The sequence below is a fragment of the Pelmatolapia mariae genome, linkage group LG9 (assembly GCF_036321145.2).
Source record: "Pelmatolapia mariae isolate MD_Pm_ZW linkage group LG9, Pm_UMD_F_2, whole genome shotgun sequence".
Taxonomy (NCBI): Eukaryota; Metazoa; Chordata; class Actinopteri; order Cichliformes; family Cichlidae; genus Pelmatolapia; species Pelmatolapia mariae.
Genome location: NC_086235.1, coordinates 3,445,738 through 3,465,000, shown reverse-complemented (window position 1 = coordinate 3,465,000; position 19,263 = coordinate 3,445,738). Strand labels below are relative to the sequence as shown.

Genomic DNA, 19,263 nt, shown 5'->3' with positions numbered 1-19,263 from the left:
TTAGTCAATATTGTATTTAAAATACTTATCTAATTACTGTGTCAGAAAATTTACTTAATTACTACATAAGTATTTAACTAAATACTTCTTAAAATCCATATAAACCTTGAGTGGACAAACAATAGAAATTAAACTCTTTAAATAATAAATACATTTTTTTAAAGATGGACACTCTACAGTACGCAGCCGTAGCATCTGTTCCACAATGTACAACCCGTTCTCCAATGTAGCCTGCCAGGGCTGGACTGGGACAAAAAAATCGGCCCGGGCATTTTGACTAGAGACCAGCCCACTAGGTATTATAGGAAAAGCCATAAAGCCTTTGAATGAAAACAAACGCTGTTGTCACAGTGATGTACACTGTCTTGTTGGTATATATGTATCATTCTAATAAATTTAAACCTACACCATCCTCCCTATTCTGGTATTCTAAACAGTACCCGAAAGTAGACTGCTTGGTCGAGTTAACCTCCTGAACTATCTACAACACATAGTGAAAACCTGAAATTAAGACAGAGAAGACTAGAGGTGAGACATGATCATTACTGATTACTGATGACAGATTTAGATATATTTTCATAAACCATTCATTTACCACATCAATAAACAGCATGGCAGGGCAAAATATTTTTTCTAACATGGCAATCTTTAAAAAGTGAAAGGAGATAGAAAGACAGATGAGAAAGAAAAACTTAATTGACTTTTTGATGGCATTTCACACACAGTACTGGTACAGAATCTAGAAAATGTGGGAAAATGCTGGCATCATATACAGTACTTAGCTACTTCTGAAGAAATTATGATGAGACCCTAAAAAAATACTATGTAAAATAATGGATTTCTATACATTTTACATCAGATGAAAACGTTTGTTGTAAGATTCAGAGCGATAAACAAACAAGAGAGAAAAGCCGATCAGCTGATCATTGATCAGTTTCATGATTGAAGTAGAAACAGGAGAGAGAGGGGAGAGAATGAGAGGAGAAGAAACAGCTGTGCAGCAAAGACACAGAATAACTCCAGCTTTGTGTCTTTTTCATTGTAGCTGAAATACGGGACAAACTATGTTCCTTTTCACCTCAATACGAAACGCAAAGGCTGTGGCGTCCTCCGAATGCAGTAATACAGCAAAACACTACAGACAGAAAAAAATAAACATATACAAAAATACTAATATTTAAAAAAAAAAAAGAAAATTGTGTTTTCAATAAACAAGGGAACACTGTGCTACCTCTTTTATGCTACGTTCACACCTACACAGATATTTTTGAAAATGCAGCTTTTTGTATGGCTTGGGCCTTTTGCCCACACATAAACACCATTTTGAGTCACCAAAAAGTGAGATTACACACTTACATATACATACACAGTTACTGTCCCTCCATTTAGAAAGACAGAGGCATCAGAGTGAACTTCGGACGTGGCTTCATTCAACACAGATGTTCTCACAACCCAAATCCTGATGCCAACATCGTCTTTGGGTTTGAATGTATTTAAATTAAATTTATGTATGCTTTTTGTCCATTCCTAAGTTGTGAGCCTACACCAGCCATATTTCAGAGCGCTGTGACTTGTGATTGTAAATCACCCATTTCAATTTAAGACCAATCACCTTATTAAACTCTGATTATAAGATGCTGTCAGGGGCTGTAGCTGAGAGGCTGAAGAAAGGCATCTCAAACATAGTTAGTGAAACAGTGAGGTTTTTTGAAAGGAAGACTCATTCATAATAGTAGTAGGCTGGTTGGACTTCCTTAACTACAGTGAAATAATCCAAGAGAGTTTTGGATTTTATACCACGTTTGACTCAGTAGAAACCCTGCAGTCCTTTGGAGATGATTTTATAAGCGTTATATACATGTTATATAATGATATCAACAGCTCTGTTTTGCTAGAACATGGCACCTGCTCAAGATTTGAGGTTCATAGAGGAATAAGGCAGGGATTCAGCAGCTCACCACTTCTGTTTATCATGGTTGCTGAGCTGTTATCTATTCTGATTGAAAACAGTCACACTAACTGTGATGGGTAAACAGATCATAATCAGTCAGCTGGCAGATGATACCACCATGTTGTTGAGAAATGAAGACCAGATCCCTTCAGCCTTACAGGTGATTAACCACTTCTCCAAAGCTTCAAGCCTACAGCTGAATATGAATAAATGTGCATGAGTGCCCCCTGCAGTCAATCAGCAATATACAGATTAAAAAGGAGCTGCGATATCTGGGCAGTGCCGTTTGCAACAATAAGATATTAAAAGAAAATAAGAATATCTGAATAAAGAATATAGAAAAGTGTAAGTCAGTTTTAACAGGTGGCTGCAGAGGGACAAAACACTGTTTGGGAGAATCTTGCTAACTTAAATATACAGTCTGTTCAGACTAATCTATCAGCCTCTCCAAAACTAATTGAATCTATAAATAATCTTCATTTTAATATCATATGGAGGAACAACAACAGGACTGACATGTGGAGCTGGCTACAGTCCAGGGGAATTCAGTAACCACATTTGAGTGTAGTTAAATTTGGGATGGTTGCTTAAAACCCAAATTTAGTCTGGGAAAGTTTTATTCACAAATGCAGACATTTGGAAGCTAAACCATGTATAAACAGATGGCTGAATGATTTTAAACTCTCGAGTAAATCGCTGAAACACGTAAATGACAAGAAAGCCCCTAAACTTATATTTCTATTCAATAAGTTCTATTTATGTTAAAAGGAGGCCTCCTCTCTATCTGAGATGTGGATCATTTCCCTTTCTGTTCACACTGTTTGTGTCTATGTTCTCACATTCTACATTGCCCCTTTTTCTTTCTTTCTTTTGTTATTTCTCCTACTTTTCTTTTTATGTCTCTTTTTCTCTTGTTGTAGTGCTCAACCGTGTGCATTTAGATGCATGGATAACTGATGGTGCCTTATATGTTTATATTGTTTTTTAAAAATAAAAGTTATTTAAATAAAACATAGGCTCGGCCATCTTTTTCGAGTCACGTGTCCAAACAGCATCGAATCAAAGCAGATCAGGAAGGAGGGGGCGGAGCAAAGTGTGTGTGTAGGAGAGGAGTCGAGTAGAGAGAGCTGCTTTTTCATGAAACGGGAGTAAATTAGTGAACTTAGAGGAGAGAAACAAACTAAAGTATCGATCATATACCACTACCAACGTTTGGATCGATATCTGCATCGATCTGCCCACCCTTGTCTCCTGGATCGTAGCTGAGATCAGCGTGAACCACGTGGGTCTCTGCTCCCTGATCTGTTTCCTGTGTTTGGAAAGAGTTCCAGCTTCATCACGGAGTTTCTCTCGGTTTGTGGGCTCATCTAAAGGTAAGCACCGAGCTAACTTTACTGTGAGTTCAGTTCATGTTGAGTTTAGCTCCTGAATGAGGTCTTCTGCTGCTCTCCTCGGTGTCTGTTCACAGTTTATTGTGAACACGTTGAGGGAAGAGTGAGAGAGTGTTTGGAGAAAAACACCAACTAATCATTAGCTCAGCATGCTGGGAGAAGTTGGAGCAGAAAAGTCTTTTCATTGTCCCTGCAGCTGTTTTTCTGCATGCACCAAACCTCTACAGCCTCATTTCTATTTGAAGTGATAACAGGAAATCAGAGCGATCTGCTGCAGTATCAGGGTCACAATAAACTTTATTGTCCAGCTGCTGTGGATGAACACATGAGAGGAACTGAACTCCTACAAAGTCTCATTTTAATGAGTCTGGCTGCTGTAAAGTGATGCACAGGAAGATGTTAACAAAAACTAATGAAACAGAGATGAAAGTAAACAGTGTTCATATTTGAAAGCACAGAGAATAAAAATATATTGTGGTGGTTAATGTGCAGCTCTTGGTGATTTGGGAGAAGAAGAATGTTTTTAATCATGCTGTGGATTGAATGTTGGATTTTATTTATTTTTTGTCCACTTGTGGTTCATGATGGAGACTCTGATTCTCGTCCAGTTGCTTTACCAAACCATAATTTGTTTATGTAGCACTTCAAAAACAACATGTTGCTTTGTGGGGGTTCTATTTCTTAAAGAGTCACGATTGTCATGCACCTGTCAAGTATGGAGAGAGAACCCATGGAGGGTGGAGAGACTGTGAAGTAATGATCACGTCATTGTTGGTAGAATCCACAGCAGGAGCTGTTCAGGCTGTTGCTGTGAATTGTTGGTGGAGTGGGGTCTTTAGGTTTGTGGTTGGTTCGCCGTCTGATTGTTTCCAGACAGAAGCAGAATCATTAGCTGAAAACAGGTTTCGAAGTTTAGCCTCACTAAAGCTGAACTTTGAAACTGTCTCTGTCCCCACTCTGAAACACTTCCTGCCATTAAGTTATAATGAAGCACCAAACTGCAGTTACTCAGTCAGTGGAGGTTCAGTAGTGTAGTTTATCACCACTGTTGTTAACTGGAGGCTGACACACTGACTGAAGACATTTAGTCTGAGTAGATTTGAACTTTCCTTCTTGATTATTTCCATCTTGCTTTGACTGCAGCTGTAACAACACTGATTCCAGCAGGATTTGTAAAAAGCATTTTCACAGACACACAAAGCTGGACAGCTTTTGTTCTGAGTATTTGGAGAGAGTCTGTCTCTGAGTCTAAGAAGCTTAGAAAGAAAGTGACTAGACTTCTTTTTTAAACGTTTCACCTCTCATCCAAAAGTGGCTTTTTCAATTCTAAAACCAAATGGTGGAGAGTCCCAGGTATTTCACAGCAAAAAGATCGAATTAATGAACACAGAAGTTGGATCAAGAGGAATGCTCTAACCAGCCCTATTGCAAGACACTTCAATGATAAACATCCAAATTTACCATTATTTTTTCTAGGCATTGAAGCCATTAAACTAAACCAAAGAGGTAATATTAATTTTATGCAGAAAAAAAGAGAAGCATTTTGGATATTCCACTTTAAGAGTCTGCACCCCAGAGGTATGAATGAGGATTTTTCTATTAATGAGTTTTTGTGAACTCATGGACAAACAGTATCCCACATTCTTGATTTTTAGTTCACAAACACTTGTTGTAATGACTAACTACTCCTGACATTTTGGAGATGTTAGCTCTTTATACAGTAAAGTTACAGCGGGATACAAATAACATCAGGCTGATCCTGCCACGATTTGTTCCCTCGGTTCAAATCACGGACAAACAGTATCCCACAGCTGTTTATGTTTTTAAACCCATTTTGCACAGAGATGCATTTTTTTTGAAAAAATGTATTAACAGCAATGTTGAATTTTATTACACAGGAAAAAAACAACTACACATAAAATAATTACACCGTGACGCCTCTGCCTTTCTAAATGGAGGAACAGTAACTGCGTGTGTATGTAAGCGTGTAAAACCTGAAGATAGAGACAAAATACTGTTAATCTGACTATCTGCCATTCATCTCATGTAAACAATAACGTGGTGCACAGCGTGGCGTGAAAAAAGGCACATACCTTTGACGTTGCGTGACGAACTCTGTATTCCTCATCCACACGTAAACGCAAAAAAAGGAGTTTTAAAAAAATCTCAATTTTCGGTGATTCCAAACGCCGTTTATGTGTGGACGAAACAGCTGCGTTTTCAAAAATACCCGTGTGGGTGTGGACGTAGCATAAAAGAGTTAGTAGTTTATTTTATTACTACCTGTAATTTATTGCAGATTACTTGTATTTGCTTAATTGTTTACTAAATGTTTGAGGTGTGAAATAAACCGGAATGGAGCAAAATATGGGTGTGTGTGGTTGGAGGATGTGTTTGTGCGTTAATGTTCCCCCCCGGGAACATTTTTCTTGTAAAACAAAGGGGGGCCTCGCAAAAAAAGTTTGGGAACCGCTGACTTAACCAATTAGCCAATACCTACCTGTTATATGTCAGTTGATCTATCTATGAAGTTTTGATTGGTTAATTAGAATTTTTTCTGTTTCCTGTCTTGTATTTAAATAATTTTCTACAGTGTTTTACTATGACCCTGATGAAGGACACAAGCCGAAACGCGTTGGTCAATTATTAAAGTTGTTCATCTTCCCTTAAGTGTTGCTGGAGTTCTTGCATTCTGCACTCCCAGGTATTTAAACCCTTGTGGGGGTTGTCCCCTGAAAGGGTCGTCGACCCACTGTTGACCATTGATCTTATCACAAGAGCAAATGTGTGGAAAAATGTGTGTGTCATTATCAGCAGGTTCTGAGTGAAACCATTGTGAAACTTTGCTTCACCCTATCATGTGGCTCGGTGCTGTCCCTGTTAAAGAGCCAAGAGCCTTTCTTTCCACTTCCTCCATGTAAAGGTTGGCTACAATGGGACACACTGGGGAGCTCACAGCACATCCATGTTTGTGTCTGTAGAAACCCTCGTTGTATTTAAAATATGTGGTGGTAAGGCAGAGGTCTAACAGTGTGCAGACCTGATCAGGGTGAAGCTGGTTCTGGTTTGTAAGGAGCTGTCTTGATGTAGTTGTTTCCTGACAGTCTCCACTGCCTCGGTTGGAGGTATACAAGTGAAAAGTGAGACCACATCAAAGGACACTCTGCTTTCATCTGGATCAAGTGTAAGTTTGTGGACCTTGTTGGTGAAGTCAGCAGAGTTTTTGATGTGATGGGGTGTGTTCCCCACACGGGGAGCTAGGATGGTGATGAGGTGCTTGGAAATGTTGTAGGTGGCTGAGTTTATGCTGCTACCAATGAGTCTGAGTGGGACTCCTTCTTTGTGTATCTATGGAAGTCCATATATACAGGGTGCAGCATCCCCTGGGTAAAGGTGGTGGTCTGCAGGGCGCTCAGTGGCTTTTTTCCCTTTCAAGTTCTTGTAGGCAGCTGATGACTTTCTTTTTGTAGTTGCTTCTGGGGTTTCACCTTGAAGCTTCATACGTATTGTTGTCACTGAGGAGTGTAGTAATGTTTATTTGCTCTGCTTCTTCTTGTCAGGGATAAAATACATATCTATAATTTTTGTGTCCCAGCTGAGTAACAGGAGGAGAAGAGTCTGGTGGAGCAGCAGAGGAACAATTTCAGCCATTTGGACTCAGCTCAGCCACTACAGAGGAAACAATGACTTCAATACAGGAGGTGAGAAAATATCTCTGTTAAATCTATGGCTTTACGATATGATGAAATATATATCAAATGACGATATCTATCTTTTATATTATACGCTATCATTTGTTTCGTGGTGTTGCAATATACACCGTTTACAACAATATTTATTTTTTCTCTTTTATCACCTACGCTAGAATCACATGAAAGAGTACGGAGAGAGTTTACGGATGAGAAGCATAAAAGAGCCGTCAAAATAAACCTTAGACTCAAACATCAGAACAGGCTTTCCCCCACAACCCGCCATCTAATAAATACTCACAAAGAAGATGGCGGCCGTTACAACTTATGTCTAAAAATTTATAGCTTCATGCATCGTCAGAAGACTCGACTCCAGCTACAGTGTCTTCAGCTGGGCCACTTGTGTGAAATTCACAGAATTTACAGAAAATGGATCATTTTGTGATATACAGGGTGGTGATATTAAAGTCCTGTTCCGTGATGTCTTTTGACGTTGCAGCCAAAAGATGAAACTTCTAGCTCTGCACTTAGTTGCTTCAATGCCTAGATGACCTTTGTAGACAATATTGGTGTATTCTTTGTGCAGGGATTGGGGAATCCTCCACGCTGAGCTCATCCCTGTATGGAAAAAAAGGGGCTAGAGTGGGCTTGACTTGGCTCTCTCTGATGGGCTATTCTCGCTGGATGACTGTGCTGAGGGCTTGTAGCACATCACTCAGTGTCATCACTTCATAATCAGTGTGTTCAACTCGGCTTTGTGACAACGGAGCGAGTGGAGCTCTAGAAAGGGTGTCGGCAAGATACATGTGCTTTCCTTTTTTGTAGACTAGGCTGATGTCATAACTCTGTAGTCGGAGTAGCATCCCCTGGAGCCAGGCAGGGGCGACATGGATGGGCTTTTTCATTATGGTCACCAGGGGTTGGTGGTCAGTTGTTTTGACAATTGTCGCCTTTCCATAGACAGAATCTTTAAATTTTGTGCAGGCGAATACCATGGCTAAGAGCTCCTTCTCTATCTCAGCATATCGCGTCACTGTGTCCATGGGAGCATGCGATGCAAAAAATTTGCATGTGTTACATGCACACAGTCGAAAATGATTTTCTAGGACTCACGTAAACTTCCCCATTGTGAAAAGGTACAAATCCATGTTCCGGACATGCAGAGGTGCAAGGAAGATCAGGAGCAGAAATTTTGTTTCTAGACTTTGCGACTCATTTTATTTCTCTGTTAAGAAAAATATTCAATCAGATAGTTATTTGTGGTGAATGAAATACAATTACAGTTTCAACCCATTTTAAGCACCACATCTAAAGTTCAAGCACTTTTCACACCTTGAAAGGACTATATTAAAATCCAAGGATTTTCAAGGCTTTCAAGCACCCCTACGAACTCTGAAAATTCTATTGTTGAAGAAATATTGATCACTGCAGAAACTCTTCAACTGCTTTTATTGTTATTTAAATGTTTGCTGATAAAACATGATCTTTGTATTTTCTTGTAACTTCTGTGGCTTTTCTGTGTGAATGAGTATGTATGGAGGAGCTCAGGATGGAGTAAATAAAGCTGTTTTAACTGTTTGTTTGTTTTTAAATAACAATAATATTAACAATAACAGTGTAACTAAGGCTGTGCGATGACCAAAATCTCATATCCCGAGACAAGACATTTCTCATGACAATAACGATCTACAGGGTGGGCCATTTATATGGATACACTGTAATAACATGGGAATGGTTGGTGATATTAAAGTCCTGTTTGTGGCACATTAGTATATGTGAGGGGGCAAACTCCTCAAGATGGGTGGTGACCATGGTGACCATTTAGAAGTCGGCCATCTTGGATACAACTTTTGTTTTTTCAATAGGAAGAGGGCCATGTGACACATCAAACTTATTGGTAATGTCACAAGAAAAACAATGGTGTGCTTGGTTTCAACATAACTTTATTCGTTCATGAGTTAATTACAAGTTTCTGACCACTTATAAAATGTGTTCAATGTGCCCATTGTGTTGGATTGTCAATGCAACCCTCTTCTCCCACTCTTCACACACTGATAGCAACACCGCAGGAGAAATGCCAGCACAGCACATCTTTGATTCAACTAATGGAGGGAGTTGGAAAGTTCAGTTTGTTCCACGACTGCATTTCACTCACTGCCTCTGTTTGTATCTCTGTCACTGCAGGACCAACATGGAGCGAGAAGTCAGCGCTCTCAGGAGGCTGACGAACTTCACAGACAAAAAAGAGAAAAGAAATACACCTGTGATGAGTGTGGGAAGGATTTTACCCGTTCTGGCAACTTAAAAACACACCAATTCATCCACAGTGGAGTTAAACCGTACAGCTGTGATCAGTGTGGTAAAGCCTTTAATCACGGAAGCCACTTACGACGTCATCAATTTACTCACTCTGGAATGAAAGCGTACAGCTGTAAGTTGTGTGGTAAAGCTTTTTCTGACAATGGAAGCTTACGGAGTCATCTAGTTACCCACTCTGGAGTTAAAGCATACAGCTGTGAGCAGTGTGGTAAAGCTTTTGCTCATAGTAAAAGCTTAAAGAGTCATCTAGTTACCCACTCTGGAGTTAAGGCATACAGCTGTCATCAGTGTGGTAAAGCTTTTGCTTGCAGTAGGTACTTACAGAGTCATCTAGTTACGCACTCTGGAATTAAGGCGTACAGCTGTGACATTTGTGGAAAAACCTTCCGCTGGCTACTCAGCCGTAATATTCACCAACGCATTCACACCAAAAAGGATTTTTGCTTCTGTGATCAGTGTGGCAAAACTTTTGTGGCATACAAATATTTACAGCAGCACATGTTTATCCACACTGAGGAGAGACCTTATAAATGTGACCTGTGTGAGAAGACTTTTAAAGATCCACGTTCCCTGAGACAACATCAACAGATTCACACCAGAAAGAAACTCTACAAGTGCAGTTACTGTGAGGTATGTATTTTTCTTTGTACAGTCACACTTATTTTGTGAATTAATTTTAATTTCAAAGCTAAATGAGACATGAAAACTTCATGTACAGAATATTCAGTCAAATCTGAGACAAATCTCCTGAAATTTTCCTGATGTTGGAAAAAACGTAAAGTTTTAAGTTTCTCCCCTTTCTGTCTAACATTCACACTCCAATGGATGCATCAGAGAGCAGCTTGAGCAGCTTGAGTGTTAATATCTTGTGACCAGTGTTGTTTTCCACTACAGATTACAGAATACATGCCCCAAAAAGTAGTTTTTACTCATTTATAGTAATGTAACATAACTTAAATGTGCTGTGGGCCATCATCTCACTGGAGGGCCACTTCAGTGTTCAAGCAGTACAAAAAAGCACCCACAAATATTTCCAGAAAATGTGGTGGGCTTTTTTAAAAATTCAAATATTGTATTCATCACCACCCGCATTCTCCTTGACCTTATAGCAGCTTTTAATACTATCTCTCACCGCATCCTTGGTCATAGATTAGCATCTACTGCCACCAACAGTACAGCACTGCCCTGATTTACCTTGTATCTCTCTAGCCGTTCAGTTTCTTCAATTACTCACTCACAGATCACTATCTACTCCAGTTAATTCCGGTGTATCCCAAGGCTCTGTCCTGTGTCGCTTAATTTTTATTATCTATCTTCAGGGGTGGGTGGTAACAAGTTACATTTACTCTGTTACATTTACTTGATTACGTTTTTGAAAAAAATGTACTTCAAAAAGTACCTTTATTGCACCATACTTTTCACTTTTACTTGAGTACATTTATGAAGAAGAAACACTACTTTTACTCAGCTATATTTGGCAATATTCAAATCGTTACTTTAAAAAGAATTAAATTAATTTCACACATTAGATAATACTACTAATACTGGATCATGCCGCCAGTGGAGTTTAATGTAACTCTTTTACCAATCAGTAATGCAGCCATGCAGTCACATGACCAGTTATAAACTGTGGTGGGCAGAGTGGCTCAAGCCTTTCAAACTAGCGGACACATGGAAAGAAGAAACAGGAAAACGTGGCAGAGGCAACTGTCTGCACTAGAATTCAAGATAAACACCCTTGGCCTCATATTTAAAGGATGTTTCGCTTAAGAACAGAACAAAAGAACAGCTACATAATGCGGTGCCTTCAATATGAGCCCAAACAAACCAACATTTCAGCGTGAAAAAACTCAAGTCCTCTAACCTGACGAAACGTCATGGTAAGTTTGCTCTAAATTTCTTTTTACCTTTAGTTAAGTGGAGGTCAGTCTTTATATTACAGCAGCTGTGTCAAGCTCGATTCCTTAAGATTAGAGGCTACATCGCAGCTCCAGTCACGGCTTTCATCACTGTCTTTCTCGTCTTCCCCCAGAGTAACAGCCAAACGGTGCGAGGAGGATCTATTGGCTAGCACTGCTTAGCCTTGCACGCGTTCTTATTTTAAACTTAATCTGGAATTCATCGCAAACTGTTTGTGTGGGATATGAAGGACAAGATTTTGTTTCTCAACAATAGTTGGTAGAAAACATCTCCAGTGTGATTAAAATTCTCATTCCAAATATCCGCAGCTTGGCAGTCTATATAGAACTATAATGCCCAGACCTAATTCTTTTGAAAACCATACATCTTTCTATGGGTTTCAACTTCATCAGACATCACCTAGACACAGAGCTGGATGAGGCCAGCACAAACAGCATCTGACAAAGATGACTTCTTTGGATCCACGTGGTCAGGAATGCCAGAAGCAGGGAGAGGTACCTTTCATGTCCATTCACTTGAGGTGTGGATCTATTGCATAGCTTTCCTCACATCAAGATGCTGTCAATCAAAACGAATACATACATGTTTGTATATGTGTGCATGAGGATGGGAATGCATGTTTGTGTCTGTGTGTGCCTGTTTGTCTGTGTCTATATGTCAGGTCGGGTCTTAGACTCCACCTCTCTGGGAACTCCCAGGCCCTCCAAAGTATGGAGGCCTATCTCCCCTCACCACACTCCCTGCCGGTGACTGATGCCCTCAGGGGTCGGTGTGTTGGTGGTTCTTGGTGTCCGGTGCTGGGCACTCGGGTATGTAACAGCTCACTCCCGGTGCCTACTTGGCAGGGCCTGGCGCCTGTTGCTCGGTCAGGCCTCTTCCGGGATGTAGGGGGCCCTCAGGCCTCCGGCCTCTGGGCCTGCGGCTCGGTTCACTCTGGCACAGCCGGCGGGCACACCAGTGCAACCCTCTCTGGCTTCTGCTCCGTGGCTACTGGGTGACCCCTCATCTGGGGCTCTCCTCAGCTCTTCCCAGGAGGGTGGCACGGATGCCCCTCCGGTGGTCCTCCTTGGGCTCTCGCACTCTGGGGCCTCAGGATGTCTGGGGCCTGGATCTCCCCCATGCCTGCTTTATGCCCTGGGGGACGGGGCTATGGCTCTCTACACCGTCTAGCACAGCGGTCCCCAACCCCCGGGCCACAGACCGGTACCGGTCCGTGGCCCGGTGTTTGTTGTGTTTGACGTTTCCTCTTTTTTATTAAATAGTAAAAACCCAGGACATAATTAGTAGAAATAATGTATTTATAATTAAATTTAAAAAATGCTTTATTATTGTGGCAGATCGTGGTCTGCGATGTCCTGCAGGTGAGATGGACTCACCTTCACGGCATCTACAACCATGCCTCGCTGGCTTAAAACCTGTGCGCTGCTTGTGCTGTTGTTGTTTTTGGTGTTGATGTGTACAGCTGGCAGCAGGAGAGCTGCAGCCATTGAATGTACTGTTGCAGCAACCGTGTGATTACTGTAAGGGTGGACACCACGTGGCTCGGGGTGAGCCGGAGGCTGGCGCGCCAGTGGGACTTGCCAAGCTGGAGGCTGAGGTCGAGGTGCGCGGGGGTCCTGCCACGCCCAAGGGCGGCGTGCTGTCTGCTTCAGCCTCCTCCAACAGAGGCCGGCACGCCGCATTGTCCTGCGTGCCGGCCGTCTGCCAGCTGCCTGTGAGCCCCGGCTCACTTCCACGCCTGCTGCTTGCCACTGCTTGCCACATGGGTGGCCACCAGACCAGCTCCAGGGCTTCCGCTGGAGGCGCCGGCGACCGCCAGAGTGGACACTTCCCCGTCACTTGGCTGGGTCATGGGGCGCCGATGGTCTGGGCCAATTATCTCGCCTGCTCACGGAGTGGGGAGTAGGTTAGGCCGGATGACTCCCTGGCCTGAAGCAGGCGATGAGGGTAAGTGGCGGCGCGTGTTTGCGATGCCGCTGCAGGTTTGGTGGTGGTGATGTGTATGGCTGGCAGCGGTAGAGCTGCAGCCGTTGAATGTACTGTTACATATACCATGTGATTTTTGTTAGAATAAATGATGCTGCGAAACATGAAAATGCCATCGGGTCTGCCGGGCTGGCAATCTTTTTTTTTTTTTTTTTTTTTTTTTTTTTTGAAAAATCTTAAGTGCATGCAAACCAGTAAACAAATTAAAACAAATACTGTTGATAAACTATAATACAAAAATTACAATTTAAATTCTGAACAATAAAAACAACTGGTAAAAATATAATTTATATATAAACAACTTGACAACCCCCAAAGTGTCTAAGTCACGTGACGTGACAGCGCAACACCGAAACATAAGATTGGGGGAGCAAAGTGTGCCTGCTCTTCGCTGACACAGGAGCGGCGAGTCCAGCGATCTGGGTGTTTCGTCTTTGCCGAAAGCACAGCACAGCATTGCAAACAAGCAGAACTCAAAGTAAAGAATCGATCTCACCAGGCTAGTATCGATCTGATACCGATGCCAACTTGGTATCGATACTGTCGATATTTGGATCGATCCACCCACCACTATAGTCTAGCATAGTCAGCTGGATGGTGGATACGTAAATGCTAATGAAAGTTAGTAGCGTTTGAGTCCTTTGCTCGCACTATACGTCAGCACGGGTGGCACAGCGCTTTGGTTACATACTTAGGTTTAACTCTTTCATCTAGTTTAACGCCAAAGAAATCCCAAATTGGCGACTTGATTTTTTTTTTTTTTTGACAATTAGCTCATTCATATTTGGACTTTTTCTGTGTAGTAACCGTGCAAATGAGTCTGTGCATGATTACATTGCGCCGTACATTCTCAATGGTACGACTAAAAAAAGTAGTGGGGTGGGTTTCAATAATTGATTTTCTGATTAAAATGGATTTTAGTTTGAATAATGCGATATTGATTAATTAAATACTGAACTGATTTTTAAATATAGATGTATTTTGCCAGAAAAGCCAGGAGCTCCCAAAACTATTTCAACAACCACTAAACAGCTAAAACGGCAAATGAGAGCAGGTAAACAGATTTCACAAAGACATAAACACAAAGTGCAGACCCGACGCATAAGAATTGGTGAGATGTTAGCAAAAGAAGATCCAAACCACATTTCACACTTGGTAAAGGGTACGTCCACACTAATTTGTTTTCAAACGAAAACGCATTGTTTTCTGTCCGTTTTGGCCTCCCGTCCACAGCGTTTTCCCCGAAGGAAAACACAGCGTTTTGAAAATGCTCTGGAAAGCGCATACATTTGAAGACGGTCCTTTCGCATGGCAGTGTGGACAGTGAAAACTGAGACTTTAGAAAACAATGATGCAGTTTAGTCATGTGATGCAGTCATGTGACCAATTAAACTAAGATAACGGAGGACATTATACAGCAGTTGTTTTGTTTAAAAGATTAATATCAGTTTGTACATGCTCCAAACCGGTACTTTTGAAATGGTGCCCTTGCTTAAACAGTGCTTAAACAGTGCTTAAACAGTGCTTGAACCGGTGCTTAAAGAATGGAGAACAAAAACTTTGACCAAAAACCTCTTATGTTTTTATTTTTAGCAGTCTCTTTTTTTCTGCAAAATGATAACCAAGTTAGCATTTTCTGTTGATACACCATGAAGGGAGTATCTGCCATCAAACAAAACGACAGCCGCATGTAACTACAACGTGTTTGCTAATTCGCCATGCATGCATTAATTTAATAACGTGGTTAGCCTACTTAACGTAAATTACACACGAACAACATTAAGCTACTGACCCAGAGAAGAACGGCTGCTGCTGCCATCATCATCATCCGTCATCATCATGCTACACTGGCAGGGCTAGGGCCAGGACTCTCCTCTTCGGGTTCTTGGGGGTTTTTGCTAACTCCGGGTCTGATAACAGACACCACACTCGCAATAGATGTGCTCGGTGTGAGGTCTCGCAGCAAGCTATCAAGTACGGTGCATTTCTCGGCTTTTAAAAGTATCACCTTAAAGCACTTGTTGCAGGCTGCTGAGTTTCCATCTTTTGCTGTGAAGTACAGCCAGGCCTTTGACAGCTTCATCTTGGGCATTTTTAATCTGTAGCTCTGCTCTAAAATAACGTATGTACCTGGGCCCGCCTACTATCCTTGGAAAGGTAAAATGATCGGCTAGAATCTAAAGTGTATGACATCTCAGGAAAAATAGCACCGAAATGTGCGCTGCTTTTCGGTCTGGTTACTACTGTTTGTGTCAGAACCGGTGCCATAATGGCATCCCTACTCTTTCAAGGATGCCAATGTTCACATTTTGGGCAGAGAGGACAGATGGTTTGAAACAGGAGTGAATGAAGCCATTTATGTCCACTGTGAGTGACCATCTTTGAACAGAGGCGGTGGCTTACGACACCAACTGTCTGCCATCTATAATTCAGTTTTGAGATCCCTTCCCAGATACCTTAACGCCGACTCACACCCTGGGCCATCTGACCCAGGGTGACCTTTATGTGGAAAATAAACAAGCTGACGGCGGAGTCACACAATGGTTTTACTAATGGTGGTTTTGCTAACGAAAGTACGCATAAAAACATTCACTTGTCCATCCATAGTGTGGTTATTTTAACCTCATACAACCTAGACATCACAATTTGGATTGTTTACACCAAAATAAAAAAAACAAAAAACATTTGCTCTACAAAGGCCTGATATCAACTTAAAGTACACTATACTGCCACTTTTCTATCACGTCCTCTTATGTGGATCTCATTTTTCTCAGAAACAAAAGTCAGATAAAAGAAATAATTAGGTAATTCTTTGTTTTTACATTCTTAAAGTCCCAATCAGCACAAATAGCAAAGAGAAACTGAAAATGCATGCCATGAAAGAGTTCGTGTCTTAGGAGGTTAAATAAAAGAGGAAGAGAGAACTTCAAGAGATTGATATAGCCTCTACAGCGACCATCAAATCGATTAAAAAATATTGCCGTGAACAGCTGGTTTTGCGTACAATATGAAACAATAGATGTTTTAATATCGTTATAACTTACACTGTCTTTGTGTCTTTGTTTAGAAACAGAGTGGCACAGATGGATCCACTTCTCAACCCTGTCGTCACTGTGGTGGTGGGAAAGCGTTTCGTTGTGACCTTTGTGGAAAAACTTTCAATCATCCAGATAGCCTAAAACTACATCAACGTAGACACACTGGAGACAACATGAATTACTGCAAAGAGTGTGGGAAAGGCTTCCCCACATCAAGTGAATTAAAAAAACATCATCTTTATCACAGTGGCGTTAAAAAGCACATCTGTGACCAGTGTGGTTCATCTTTCACCACTGCAAATCAGCTTAAAGAGCATAAAAGAGTCCACACAGGAGAGAAACCATACAAGTGCAGACACTGTGACAAAAGCTTCTCACTTTCAGGCCATCGTAATGTTCATGAACATACACACATTGAAGGGAACTTCAGCTGTGACCAGTGTGACAAGACCTTCAAGAATCTCAGTTCATACTCTGCACACAAACGATCCCACGCTGCAAATAAACTGTTTCACTGTTACCAATGTGCAAAAACGTTCACTTCATTATCTTCTCTGTGCAAACATCAGCATGATCATGCATGACTGAAATCACTGGATAACAATGAATCTGAAGAAAAAGAAAGATCCCCTTCAGGTTTCAGGGTCAGACTTAAAAACCTTGAGATCAGGCTCCACAGAGTTCAGCTGGAATCTCCTATAAAAAGTGTGTCAGCTGATGTCACACTTGGATCTGAGGAGGTAGCTCTGATTTGGACCTGCAGTGAATAATCCTGAATCTTAAATTTAGAAGTTGCAATTATGGATATATAGATCAACTTAATTTTTCTTTGATAAATGTTGATGCTCTGTTTTAAAAACCTACCTTGTTTTATTGTAATTTTATGTGTTATCTTGTCAAACTTTAATCTTAAATCCCTTTCTCCCAAAACCGCAAATAATGTCACACTAGTTGCTCTTACAGCACCCAATACAAACTAAATTGTCAACCAGCTTTGAAACAAAAGCTGCTTTGACTTAATGTCCAGAAAAAAGAATCTCAAGCTAAACTGGCATTGGGATGTACTGCCATGTAGTACCAGTTTGTACCAGAAGATTGAGCAGTGAGTGTAATCTTTATTTAATCAGGCAAAGAACACATTCTTATTCACAGTGGCAGCAAAGAATTGTTAAGGTTAGCTGATGTGCAGCACATATCAGGACCATTGAAACGATCACAAAGACTACTTTTACTTAATTCAAATTCTAACAAACCTCTGCTTTTGGGTCCTCCTTTCACTTTAGTGTATTTACTGTATCCTTTAAATCCACGTGTTGTTTAGTGAATGCATTTTGAGCTGCATGTTTTGCAGCTGTTTTCTTGTTGGGTTTAAATTTGTATTGTGAAACAGTGATACTGTTAAAGCATTAGTTATATTTGATTAACTCCGTGTAAAGTTTATTTTATAAAACAGTTTGATGTGAAAAATAAAGAAATGGTCTGACAACAAGTAGTTGAGCCATGATTTCATGTTCAGATTAACTGTTTTCAGTGGTACAGGTGGAGGTTTATCAGAGGAGGAGACTTGGGGGTTCCTGCAATTTACTAGAAATTCCGAAATGAGCATCAAGGAAAATAAGGACAAAAGTTTACAGAGGTTGTCTTAACGGGTAACAATAAAGTGGCAGCTACAAGCTTTTTCCTTTCTGTGAAAGAGGAACATTAGTTTCTTAGTTTATTTAATAGATGGTCAATGTGTGGCTTAAAGGAAAGATTGTCATCAATCACAATACATAGGTATTTGTATGAGGCCACTGTTTCTATACAAATACCTTGAGCAGATACAAGAGAAGGAAGCACTGCAGGCACTCTCTTTCTGTTTGAGACGACATAAATAATAATAATGGATTGCATTTATATAGCGCTTTTCGAGACACTCAAAGCGCTTTACAATTCCACTATTCATTCACTCTCATATTCACACACTGGTGGAGGCAAGCTACAGTTGTAGCCACAGCTGCCCTGGGGCAACTGACAGAAGCCATATCGCGCCATCGGCCCCTCTGGCCAACACCAGTAGGCGGTAGGTGAAGTGTCTTGCCCAAGGACACAACGTCTGAGCCGGGGCTCGAACCGGCAACCTTCCGATTACAAGACGAACTGCCAACTCTGCCACATGACTTTTTCTGCATTTAAAACCAGTCTGAATTGACCAAGCTGAGACTGAATACTGTGAAAAGCTTGCTGTAATTGTTTGAAAAACATGTTGATGGTACGATCACAACAATAAATAATTGTATCATCTGCATACAAATGAACAGATGCATCTACATTTTGTTCCACACGTCCCAGTAATAGTAATGTTCCCCCCCCCCAATGTAAAAGCATGCTCTTTACATGCTTTGCTTCTTTTATTGATTTTTATGCTGATTTTTTTCCATTTTTTCCATATGAGCTTACCTGCGATAGCTTCTGGACACTTATAGATCATTAGGACTAAAGTGTTTCTTAACAGAAACAGCAACATTTTTATAGTTACCTTATCTTCAGCGCTGCGTGTGTCTATGGCCTACACACAGCTGAAGCCTGATTACAGCGTCTGGGCACCGAGCGGCCTCAATAGCCTGGAAAGGTGCTAACTGCTAGGCTAACTAGCAACAAGATGCCTTCCCTCTCCACAGATGACTACCACAGCCTCCTGCAGAAGATTGCAGTACTGGAGACAAAAATTCATTGCTTAGAAGTAAACGTGGAGGTAAATGGACTGTGTGGAAATGAAACAACCTTGCCTTTGATTCAAAACAATGGCGATGAGCAAGCTAGTACACAGCTAAGGAGCACAGATAACATGACCAAGAAAGTAGACTCTGTGCATTATAATAAATCCTCAAGCGATAATCCCCCCTTGGACTGTCTTGGTGCAAAACCAAGACATAAATCATGTCTCCTGGAAGGGGGAGGACGTATCACAGGCAGGGTACAGCGAGCTG

At 41.1% G+C, this 19,263-nt stretch overlaps 1 protein-coding gene and 1 long non-coding RNA gene across 2 annotated transcripts in view; both read left to right on the top strand.

The window, feature by feature from the left end:
• Positions 1-19,263, top strand: part of LOC134634825 (zinc finger protein 224-like) — a 212,177-nt gene that overhangs the window by 107,428 nt on the left and 85,486 nt on the right. The window lies entirely within an intron of this gene.
• Positions 3,059-17,717, top strand: LOC134634823 (uncharacterized). The gene is made up of 4 exons (XR_010573803.1): positions 3,059-3,324; positions 6,938-7,043; positions 9,216-9,980; positions 16,324-17,717. It is a non-coding gene; the product is annotated as an uncharacterized LOC134634823 (long non-coding RNA).